Below are 10,628 nucleotides of genomic sequence, written 5' to 3'. Positions count from 1 at the left end.
TCTTTTGGTAGAATCCACAAAACATTCAAGTTGTTCTATGTAAATTTTCTCATCAAGAATTCCACTCAAGAATGTAGATTTTACATCCATTTGACAAACTTTAAATCCTTCATATGCTGCATATGCTAGTAAAGTTATAACACCTTCTAATCTTGAAATAGGAGACAAAGTTTCACCATAATAAATACCTTCTTGAGAATAACCTTTACAAACTAACCTAGCTTTGTTTCTTGAAACTTCTCCATCTTCATTCAACTTGTCTCTGAATACCCACTCTGTGCCTATTACATTTTTATCCTTGGATCTAGGAATAAGAGTCAAAGTCTTATTCTTCTCTATTTTTTCTATTTTTTCATTCATGGTTTCAATCCAACTTTCATTATTCAAAGAATCTTTAACATTGCTAGGTTCAAATTTAGCAAACAAAAATGTACCTTTCAATTTGTTTCTTGTTATTGTTCTATCTAACTTGTCTCCAATGATTTGATCAGGTGCATGACACCTTTTGACATATCTTACTAACATAGGTACTTTGGATTTAGAGTTTGTTCCACTAACCTCTTCATGATCTTTTATATTAATCTTGGGTCTCACTGTCTATAATTGAGGTCCATTAGACTTAGTTTTCTCTAGCAACACCTTAGTAGCTTCTGACTACAACTTGGGTCCTTCAGAGTATGACTCAATTTTCATTGGTTGCAACTCAGTAGCTTTTAGGAGATTTTGGGGACTTGGGAGGTGAAGCTTCCTAACTTCTAGATTGATTAGGTAGTGTATTAGGTTCATAGAACATACAAACTTTCTATAGTCCTCGGGTTCTTTACTGTTGTCTTCTTCACTCTTTTCTACAAACTCATCAATTTTCACATGTGCACTCTCTATGATTTTATGAGTAGATAGATTTACAAATTTTTATGCTTTACTTTTGCAGGAGTATCCTAGGAATATTCCTTCATCACTTTTGACATCAAATTTACCTTTCCTAGAATCCTTCAAGATATAACACTTGCTACCAAATACTTTCAAGTAACTTACATTAAGTTTGTAGCCATACCATAGTTCATAAGGAGTTTGATTTGAGTCTTCCTTTATCTATACTCCATTCAAGGTATGTACTATAGTACTAATTGCTCCTTTCCAGTATTTGATTGCAACATTCTTTTCTATCATCAATGTTCTTGCACAATCCATGATGAATCTATTCCTTCTTTTAGCTATACCATTCTACTGAGGTGTACCGGGGGCTAATACATGTCTCTTAATTCCTTTGTCAATGTATAATTCATTGAACTTAGTGGAAATGAATTCACCACCTCTATCTAATCTCAAACATTTGAGCTCCTTTCTAGTTTCTTTCTTTACTCTTGCCAAATACCACTTAAGTTTTTGAAATACTTCATACTTTTCTTTTAGATAGATTACAATCATCATTCTAGAATAATCATCAGCAAAAAGAATGAAAAAATTATCTCCATTGTAACTCTCTATTCCAATAGGTCTACATAAGTTTGTATGAACAAGCTCTAAGACTTCTTCAGAATGATAGTTCTTGCTTTTGAAACTATTTTTTCTCATCTTTCCAATTTGACAATTTTTGCATAGACCCATATTAGGTTTCTTCAGATTAGGAATACCTCTTAGTCTTCAATTTTTTCTTATTCTAATTAGATTATCAAAGTTTACATGACATAATCTTTTGTTCCATAACCAAATTTTATTCTATTTAAGAAATAAAACATGAACTTTCACTGAGATCTAGGTAGAATAGATTACCTTTTTTTTTTGTTTACGAAACCCAACTAGATTACCTTTTTCATCTAGAAGTTGGCCTTCCCATTTATTAATTCTACCTTGAATCCAATGTTATTTAACTGTGCCACACTCAATGGATTATGCTTTATTCCTTCAACCTAATAAGCATTATCACATCTAAGTTCATTAGTTAATGAGATACAACCTTTCCCCTTTATGCAACAAGGTTCATTGTTTCCAAATTTTACACTACCACCATCATAATGTTCCATGTGTTTAAATTTTGTTTTGTCTATATTCATATGGTGTGAGTAGCCACTATCAATAATCCATGTATTATTTTTTCTAACATGAGAGATAAGTGTCATTTTATCTCCTTCATCATCAAATTCATCTTTTACAACAATATATACCATTTCATCTTCACTGTTATCAAAATCTTTAGCCAGAAAACAAGATTTCTTACCTTTGTCTTTGTAGTCCTTTTAGTTCTTCAATTCATTCTTGCCTTTGAACTTAATGCTTATATTTTCTTCTCTATCTTCTTTGTTGGGATATTTTGTAGCGACGTGACCAACTTCTTCACAAGAAAAATAGATTAGAGGAATCTTACCTTTGTACTTTCTATTAGGATTAAACCATGGATAGAAAATAACAATTACATGCATATATAACCAATAAAAAAAAATAATAGATCACATAGAAAAGAATACAAGGCACCAAGATTTAACATGGTTCACCTAATCCCTGGGCTATGTCCACCAAACAACAAGTTTGATATTACTACAATCCAATGATTACAACCTGATTACAATCTGTAATCCCTTATAGCTCAATACTACTGCAAGAACCTATTTCACATCACTACTATGAAACAACCCTGATCCTAAGCCCTTTTATACAAGTATTAAACCACTTTAGGGTTACTACATGTTGGCCATAAATTAGCCATTACTTTAGTGGTGAATCTATGAATGGTGAACCTATGAATAGTACAAAAAAAAAAAATTGAGCTAATGCCTCGAGCCCCAAAGAATTTATGAAGTATGTACAGTACTTTCCTGATCAGTCACCACAAACTAACACTTTCGTTTGCCTTTGAAATATTTCCTTGCAAGTAGGGCTTCAACAACTTCAAGACCATTGTTTGAACTTTCTTCCACTTCTTCACTTTCTAATTGATTGGTTTTTGATTTCTTACCATTTTTCTTGAGTGAAAGCTTGGCTCCAAATGTAGACTCAATACCTTTGGAACTAGGGACATAGTTATCATAGTTATCCAACTCAAAAGCTATCAATATTCCAACTAGAGAATCCAAAGTTATATTGCTATTTGGATCAAATCTCAGCTCTTGAATAATAGACACTCTAATTGCATGGATAGGAAGAAAGGTCCTAAGTACCTTTCTTACAACTATTTTGTCATCAATGTTTCATCCAGATGCTTTGATTGTGCTCACACTTGATTTAATTCACTCAACATATTTTGCAATGTTTTCATCTTCTCTCATCTCCATCTAATCAAATTGGCCTCTAATACTTTTGACTTTAGCTCTTCTTACATTATGATCTCCTCCATAGATGGCTTTCAGTTTGATCCATACTTCATAAGTTGTAGTGCAACTTTTGACTTCATCACATTTAGCATAATTAAGGGTAGAAGCAATGTTAAACATCATGATGTTATGATTTTTCTTTTCAACAATTTCTTCAACTAATAATGTTCCAATAGGAGTCTTTTATTTACTATCAAGATATTTACAACCTAAATCACTGATAGTTGCCAAATGTAACCTCATTAGTCCTTGCCATGCTGAAAATATATCTCTATTAAACTTGGGAATCTCTCTTCTATAAGACATCTTGATCTTTCGCTTATGTCCTAGAAACCTTCTCTATAAGCACCAAATCCTCTAATACCAATTGTTGGAAATATAAGAGGAGTAATTGAGAGGATAGGGGTGAATCAGTTACCCTAAACAATAAATTCTAGATCCCTTAGATGTCAATAAAAATTAAAATTATAATTAAACTAAACTCTGTTGTAACTCGACAAACACACAGGTACTCAGTTTACTCTATAAAACATTGCAACTTAGCAATAACTTAAATAATAGTAGTAACTTAGAAAATGGAAATTATAAGATGTTTATTGTGATTAGCATTGATTATCTTGGTTGCAAACACATAAAAGAAAATAGCATGAACACAAGTGACACCAAGATTCAATGTGGAAACCCAACTTGGGAAAAACCACTAATTGCAACTAGTTAGTAATTTTCACTCTTTTGAATTGAGCCCTATTAGGAGCCAACCTTGTTAAAGGTTACAAAACACACCATTAGGTGTGACCCTGTTAGAGGATTTAAACCCTATTAGGATTTGTAGAGGTCTTGAGATACAACAATAGAAATGCTAACTTGTTAGAGGATTTACAAATAGCTATTAAGCCAACTCTCTTAAGAGATTTAGATCACTGCTACAATGGTTAGAAGGTAACAATGAGATGACTTAATTTTTGATGCAAATGAATTGCTGATTACAGATCTCAATTCTAGCTTGTATACTGGATCCTTCTTGATTGAATGCATCTTTGCAGCTCATTGAGGATATTATGCTTATCCTTCTAATTCACTTCCTCTAAGCATCATCAAAATCTTTAATTATGTTCCAAACATTCAATCCTCAACTTGACCTTATATTTATACCTTATACATTGTCAAGCTGGCTTGAATACTGCTTATAATAATTAATAATCATCTCCTCAATTAGCTAGAACCAACAACTAATTCAATTGAACTCAATATGCCAAAACAAGAAAATCCTTCATTATTTGACCCTACTCGATAGATACTAACTCAAAGTGATTTTCCTATGTTAACCAAGTGAACATGGATAGTGCTACATATTCACAAAGTTCCTTTGGTAATTGAGTGAGATTAGTTAACACTAGTTTCATCCAACATTTCCTTCATTAAATGAGTGAGCTCGGTTAACACTCAACTTTTGCAAACTTTCCTTTGTCACCCAAGTGAACTTGGTAGACATTGTCTTCTAAACTAGAAAAAATCTAGAATGCTCAATAGACATATGAAACTATCTTCAATGCCTGAGCGAGCTTGACCTACATTGATTGGCAATGATATGACATTTTGTGTAACATCAAAGATAATACATAATTAGTTAATTATTTCCAACAACATGTTGGTAGTAGATGGTTATTTAAAACAACATTGAAGTTCTTAGTTTTGAATGTGGTTTCTATGTTCAATATGAAGAAATGTGAGATGATGTGATGTATCCATAATAAGTCATGTTGGTAGTCAATACTATTAATGCAAATGATCTTTGATTTCTTGATTTACTTGATCATGTGATCTAGATATATCTCATCATTCAAGACTTTCACTTCAATTCATATGAAATGTTGTAATATATCCATTGTATTTGTTCTATTTACCTTTAATGGTCTCTCTTTTAAAAAAATATGACACATGTTAGTGATCATTATTTTCAATCAATTTGTGATGCAAATAACCTTTACTTTCTACTTTCTTTGACTTGTGAAATGGAGGTGTTTCATCTTTTTCTTCTATTGGCATGGCATGGTATGATGTCATATATCTATTGTATTTGTTCTTCCTTTGCTTATAATCAACTCTTTTGAAAGTGTCAATTCATTAAAGAAAATCAATGATGGAGGAAAAGGTAGTGGTAGGGGCAAAAACACAATTTGTGTTGGTTCATGGAGGATGTCATGGAGCTTGGTGTTGGTAAAAAAATTTCCCTCTCCTAATAAAGGCAAGCCATGATGCCACTACAATAGATCTTGCATCCTGTGGAATTCACCTAATAGATGCCCATTAAATTCAAACATGGTCTAACATAAATCAGCCACTTATTGAGTTGTTCAACTCTCTTCCTCCCCTCCAAAAAGTATGATCTCTACACCACTTCTTTCTCCCTCTCAATAAATGTTTTTTTTTACTTCCATTTGGTTTTAATTTGTTCGGTGCAGGTAATAATGGTGGGTCAAAATGTTGGAGGCATGACTTTGAGCTCAATAATGGAGAAATTCCTAGTGAAGATCAAAGTCATTGTATTTGTGACAAAATCTATGCCTCTCAATGGATTTTTCAACAAAACTAATGTTTTACAAGAAAATGCACCTCAAGAACTATTAGCTCAAAAGCAAGAACATGGTGTTGAAACAATGTAGAAAGTGCTTCACCTGAGAGGTTTACAAGTGAGGGTGTTGACCAATCTTGAAATCTTGAATACTAAAATGAAATCTATCGATGATTATTTTTCCTAGTCTACATTATTTTTGTGCAAGATCTTGAGGTAAGTCACTTAGCACAGGTTGAACGAGTTTTATTGTTTTATTATTTGGATTTTGGAATATTATATGCAGTTGGATCAATTTTTCTATTGTGCTAAGATATAATAAGCACCTTAAAAAAGATCTCTCTATATATTAAATTAAATTTAATTGAGATTTAAATCATATTTCTAAAATCCTGTAACATTAATTAAAAGTATAAAAGAAAAATGATATTCTACTTTCCTTCTAAAATTCTATCTTTATACGCATTTGTAAAAAAATCAATCCGACTTCAATTTACATAAGCTTATCTATTCCATTTTCTCCACAACTTAATTAGAAAGAAGGGAACTCATGGAGTTCTATCAGTGATATGATAAGTGAGCTACAAGCAAGAATTGAAACATGGAGAGACACAAAATTTATAATGAGAGAGAATAGTCTCCCAATATCATTGAAGATTGGCCCTATTTTCTCCAAGAAAGTGTTCTACCAAAATAGACCAACTGAGGTATTTAAAGAAGAAAGTAATGTTAAAAAAAAAAATTGGGAGTTAGAATATTCACTCATTCCTATTTTTGCACTTGTAGTCATTGACATCTTTTGATTATGTCACTTACATCAATGATATAGCATGAAGTAGTATAAAACAATATCATTTTCTAATTTTGATCCTCCTTGATAAAGTGGACAATCACAAGCCTTCAGAAGTTGAAAACGAAACTCATAGTTCACAACATACTATTTAGATGTTTGCTAAAACCTTGCTTTAATTTTTGAGCCCAATTACCCTATTCTGATAATTTGTAGACATTAATAGAATGTCCTCCAATATTTCTTCCTTATCATAATATAAATATGAAGTAAATAACAAGGGTAGAGCATTACTAGAATCAATACAAAGGAACATACAAACTCAAGCATCAGAAATATGCATTAAGGAAATCCCCATGATGTTTAATGATTAAGACTCAAAGGACATGACTATCACAATCATACATTAAAACAAGAAAAAAAATGATTTGAAGTATTGATGAGCAGTTTTGGAAACAAAACTTAAATGAAAACAAATAAATGCAAAATGCTCTTACATGAAATGGCTCCAGCATACACAAACTACATTCAACCTCCTCTAACCAAATAAGAAAGTGATGGAAATTTTTTTCTTTTTTTTTTTTATTATGAACCCAATTTGGTTGAAATTTGACCATTTTGGGAAAACCTAATTTGGTTGAAATTTCAACCAACTTGGGCATAAAAAATAAAAATAAAAATTATTCAACAAGCTAATTAAGGGCTTGGTGGAAGTAAAGGTCAAAAATTGACCTATAATTTATTAGTGAATATTTTGTCATTTATTGGTGTCATGGCTAGAATTGGTAAGACCAATTTTGTGCCAATATAGGAGTTTGTGCTTTTGTGTGCACAGGTGCTAGGGTTGTATCATCTGCTAGTGTAGTTGCTAGCTTTACTCTGATAAGTTTGGGTGTTGGCATAAGCACTTTCTTAGGTGTTGGCACTAGGGTTTTATTGTCTATTGGTGTTGTTACTAGTTGTGGTTGGTATGGGTGCTGGCATGACCACTGGTATTGGTCTTAGGGTTTTACTAACTACTAGTGTTGATCTTTGTATTGGTTCCTCCTATAGTGTTTCTACGATTATTATTGTAGGTAGTTTTGGTAGTAGTTTTCTTGATGGTTCTATGGCTTGCACTAACACTAAGGATTCTACTATAAGTTCATTTGGTTTTTCCTTGTCTACTATTTTTTTTTGGTTGCTAGGGACCCTCAATCTATTGGTTCTCTATCATTTTCTACTAATGTCATGGAAGTTTTGTTGGTTCCTCTTCCTTGTGGTGAATCGGATTCAAAGGAGAATAGTCCCTTTCCTATTTCTAACCCTATATTGATCTCTTTGGATGAACATATGCTGAAAGACATCAAAGATGCTTCCTCCAATCTTTTTATCATGCTATTATCTGTCTCTTCCAAAGCCTGTGACCAAGTCTTCCTAATTTGCATGAATGTATTTATTTAGTGTGGGAACCCATTTTGCTAGGCATTATCCATATTTTTATCATGGCCAAGGGGTTTTTTATTTTGAAGTTTGACAATATTTTGGATTGAAAGAAGATTTCTCTCTGTTTTTTCTTTCACTTGGTCTAATCATCATCACCCATGGATGATATAACTATGACACCCTAATTTCCTCCTGCTTCAAAATCTTTTAATAAGTTTTTAATTTGAATAAGGCTTCCTTACATATGTCTTAATCTTTTGGCAAATTCCCTATTAGAAGCCACAAGAGAATCTATACATGATTTCTTGATGTTTGATGATGAGTCATCAAATATTATGCATTCTACTTATGTTAGAATCCTTGTGGAGGTGGATATTTCTAAGGGATTTGATGAAAAGTTCAAATTGGAGCTTTCTAATGGTATTTGGATTCAAACTTTGGACTATCAAGACTTTAGATGTAGAAAATGCTATAGTAACAAGCACTTGGAGGCTCAATGTAGTTTATAGAGGGTTAAGCCTAAAAAGGCTTCTTCTTGGTGATATGGTGCTTCTTCTAAACATTATATTGTTCCTATGAAGAGTGTGTAGGGTTCTGTGTTATTGAGATTTTTGGTGCTTCAATTGCCTCCCTTGTTGTTCTTACTATGATGGATGCTACTAGTATTATTTTAGATAGTGATTTGGCTAGTATGGATGTTATTTTTATTGGCTTTAGTGGGTATTCTATTCCTCCAATGTCTTCTAGAATATCTCTTGGATATTGTGCTATCACTACTGGTCTTCATTCTTTGGATGATTCCTTCATTTTACCATCTACTCCTATGGGTCTTCCTTTTCTAGAAAAGTTTGTTGGTGCTAAGGTTTCTCCTAGTGCTGATTTTGAAGCAATTATGTCCTCTATTGTTTGGTCTATTTCTGGCTACATTTTGATTGTTAGGCATGTTGCGATTGAATCAATTTTTTGGATTCATAGGAGGATATTTCTTTGGTTGAGGATGTCTAAAAATGAGTTATTATAGAATACCATAAAAAATATGCCCTTCATTTCAAAATGAATTTATGATCCTAGAAGAAGAGAGGTAAAGAAAAATACTAGCTTTTTTTCCTTTAAGTTGGATTAGGTTTTCTCTCCCTTGAGGAAAATTGGGTCTTTAATTTTTTATTCTTTTGATCTCACCCTCTCTTTTATATTGTTTTGGGGTCCCTTAAAAACCTTCTATAAATGTTGTTGTCATCTATAGTGATGTGGGAGCATCCTTGGGTAGTAGTCAATCTTGTATATTGGGATTACTTTAGACTTTCAAGTTGGAAAATTCGGTTGAACAAGGGATATTTCTTGATCATTATTAGGATAGTTCCTAGTTGCAGTGTTGAATGAAGAACTCGATCACTAAAGGAGCTTGGTGAAGCTTGTGGTGCTCGATCGTTCTTGAGGTGTAGTGATGAACAAGGAACTCATCAACTGCAGGATCTTGGAAATGCTTGTGGAGCTCATTCGTCATACTTGGTCAGCAATACTTGGCTTTCTTAGTGAGTGATGCTCAGTAGTTTGGCTCGTCATTTGTATCCTTATGGATTTGATCGATCAACTTGGTACATTGAATGTGTGTAGTGTATGGTCGTGACATGGATTAATTGTAGGGATGTGTGTGGACCTATTTGAGTCTTAGTTATTTGTCCTAGGTGTATTTAATGATTGTTTTAAGATGACTTGTGGCATATTTTGTTTATTGAGGTTCTAGATGATTCTATTTGCAATAGGCTAACTTGTGGTTGTGCAAGTATTTAAGGAGGTCTTGGGGTAGAGTTGTAGGAGAGGGAGGAAGATAGCTAGAGAGAAGAGATTTGAGTATGTAATCTAGAGTAGATAATTTATGAGTAGATCTAGTAGCTACATATTGGGAAACAAATAGATTACTTGGTGGCTTGTAAGCACAAGTTTAGATAATTCTTAATGTTTCTATCAAATTGTTGTTGTGTTACAAACATAGACAAGAGATAGGGTTTAGGTTGGATCTTCTAGAACTATTATTTTCTTTATATTTGGTTGTAACTAGGAAGGTGTTATATCCCAACACATGTAATGTAACGAGTTTTTTGTGTGAATAAAGACTTGAGTTTGGTATGATATCTTGTATATTGGGTTGTGTTTCTAATGTATTATTATTGGTGGAAACTAGATTACCTCCATTGGGGTTTTATCTTGTTTTGCACTGCATTAGGTGGTATTAGAGTGAAGGTGGGATCTATTTGGTTGATCTTGTGGATTTATTTCTTTAGGTTTGTAAAGATCTTGGAAGATTCCTCAAAAAATATTGGATCCTAGGGTGATTAATGATCTTTGTAATGTTGTGGAGATTGAGATTTTAGAGAAGATTAAAGTAGATTTCAGATCTAAAATGGAGTTAATGAGAAATGAAATCATGAGACCTCTATCTAATGTACCTAGGAATGTCAATATTGAAGATGGTTATGAGGATGTTGTCGAAGACATTGAAGCTACTGGATCTAGTGGTGAAGATAGAGTAAAT

General features: G+C 32.7%; 1 pseudogene; it reads left to right on the top strand.

Moving 5' to 3' along the window:
* Nucleotides 1-5,448: 5,448 nt before the first annotated feature.
* The window catches only part of LOC149577341 (methylesterase 3-like), a 109,170-nt pseudogene continuing 103,990 nt past the window's right edge, over nt 5,449-10,628 (top strand).

The sequence above is a fragment of the Cupressus sempervirens genome, chromosome 1 (assembly GCF_028749045.1).
Source record: "Cupressus sempervirens isolate cs-2001-9-10 chromosome 1, ASM2874904v1, whole genome shotgun sequence".
Lineage (NCBI taxonomy): Eukaryota > Viridiplantae > Streptophyta > Pinopsida > Cupressales > Cupressaceae > Cupressus > Cupressus sempervirens.
Note: the sequence above shows the minus strand (reverse complement) of the source record. Positions and strands in the feature narration are given on the sequence as shown.